Source organism: Ursus arctos, chromosome X, assembly GCF_023065955.2.
Source record: "Ursus arctos isolate Adak ecotype North America chromosome X, UrsArc2.0, whole genome shotgun sequence".
NCBI lineage: Eukaryota > Metazoa > Chordata > Mammalia > Carnivora > Ursidae > Ursus > Ursus arctos.
The window spans coordinates 13924498-13926598 of record NC_079873.1 but is presented as its reverse complement, the minus strand read 5'-3'; the positions used below and the strand labels follow the sequence as shown (position 1 = coordinate 13926598).

The 2101-nt window shown below is 43.8% G+C and overlaps 1 pseudogene; it reads right to left on the bottom strand.

Annotated features, from left to right (window-relative positions):
* Positions 1-809: 809 nt before the first annotated feature.
* LOC113242215 (protein Mdm4-like) lies at positions 810-1863 on the bottom strand (annotated as a pseudogene).
* Positions 1864-2101: the final 238 nt, after the last annotated feature.

Sequence of the window (2101 nt, the reverse complement as noted above, 5' to 3'; positions counted from 1 at the left end):
GTGAGAATCAGGAAATGGAAGATTACCTACAAAGGGGCCAGAGGGACGATTTTCAGGTGATGGAAATGTTCTGTGGCTTGTTTTGGGCGGTGGGTACTCAAATGCCTAAAACTCATAGGAAAGGAGTCTTTAAGATCTGTATGTTTTATTTTATGTTCATTATAGCTCTCTTTTTTTAACGTGGAAAAGAACATACCATTTCTCAACATTCTTTGAGGGGTATGTTAGCAAAAAGTCTGATAGCCATTGTTCTGGGTGTACGTGGAACAGATCTCTTGTTTTCAAGCTTCTCAATTTTTCTTTTGACTTCTCAGATCCGTGTAGCTTAACGGTAAGGTAAATGATCGATAACATGCCACATTATTTGTGTCATTTGATTGTTAGCTTTAGTGTTTTTCTCAGAGCCACTTGGATTTTTATGCTAAAGAGCATTCTCTAACAGAATAGAAGAGAAAGGTAGGGAAAAAAATTAATTAGGAAGAAGGTTAATCTTCAAATAATTTGGCAAATGGATGTATTTTCCTGGTTGTCTTTGTAATTGCTCCCTCCCAGAACCTCTTTTTTAGAGAAAGAATATAGTGACTAAAGTCACTTTCCATGTAAATGGAGCCCCCAGATTGATGATCTGGTTTTAAAGAATTGCTCTCAAATTCCGTATGAATTTAGAAGGGAAAATGCCCCGGCACATAGACGTTCGCATGAATCAATGAACGGATGCAGTGGGTCTCACTGAATGGAGATGCTCAGTACTGACAGTTTAATCCCTGACCTGGCTCTGGTTATCATTTCTCTGCAACTCGCCCATTCGGCTAGGCCATAAAAACCTTAATAACCAACTGAATGTTCTTGCAAAGAGGGCGTGAAGCCCCAGGCTTCTTTAATCTTCTGGCGCAGTGGATACAAGTGATGGGTTAGCCTGTTCTTCCGGGAATATTTCTGTCTTGTAGCCACTTCTCACATATGCTACACAGCGTCAAGAGATTTTTGTCAGTCCTTCGTATTTTGTGTATCTGGTCTCTGCTCTGTAAGGCCATCTGATTGTTCCATCGTGCTCGAGATGGTCTCTGGGCTTTTAGAACCAGGAGCCAAATCTGAGAATTCCACTGAGCTGCAGGAATCAGGAAATTTGGGTTTTTCTTCCTTTTTTTATAGGTCAGCTGTAATGACTGGAGCCAAAATGGCGCCTTGGCAGGGAGGGACATCAGTTACTTCATTTTCCTCTTTGCCGGTGTGGCAATGATCACAGGAACGAAGGGACGATGGGCTCACTTAGAACAGTCTGAGTACTAATCCTTCAGGGCCCAGCAACAGCAACACCTCTGGTTTGGAGAGTTCATTTTCTTGCACTTGGTAACACTACCACTCATCCTCAGAAGCGGCTTCTCCACCAGTGTCATTACTTCAGGGTATAGAGTCCTCAAGGTCCTTGTTTTCCACTTCAGTCACCTTTTGGTCACTTAGTTCCTGATTTTTTTTACTTGTTTGATCAGTATTCACAGCTTCTCCTTTTGCCCCAGCACCTAACTACTCTAATACCGACTCGTTTAAAACCCACACATCATGCCGAGTACCCAAAACAGTGGCAGGACCTGGCTTCTTCTCTAGGAGTTCTGCATTGACGTGGTGCGGTAGGCAGTATGGATACCATCCTCTTTGGCTCTTTTCCTGGAGTTGGAACTTTCCTCTGCATGTTGCTTCAGTTGGTCTTGGCTCGGAATATCTGTGCTGTGGCCCTGGAGTGCTGACAACAAGATTCCTTTGTAGCTTATCATAGAGAGGGCTTGGATATTTCACAGAGAAGCTCTGACATCCAGGTGCTTCACCCGAAGGATCACCACAGGCAACCAAAGGCTGCTTCCCCATTATACGCTAGCCTAGAAAATGCGCGGCCGCTCCAGTGGTGCACGTTTCACCTCTGCACCTGTCACTGGCAAAATCTTCAAAAGCAGCAGTTTTATTATACCTGTTGTACACATAAAATCAATCTGATTGATTTCATCTGGGGAGAACCCACAAGCACGATTGGATATTAAACAGTGGGCAGAAGCTTTTAAAGGATGTCCTATTGGGGCGCCTGGGTGGCACAGCGGTTAAGCGTCTG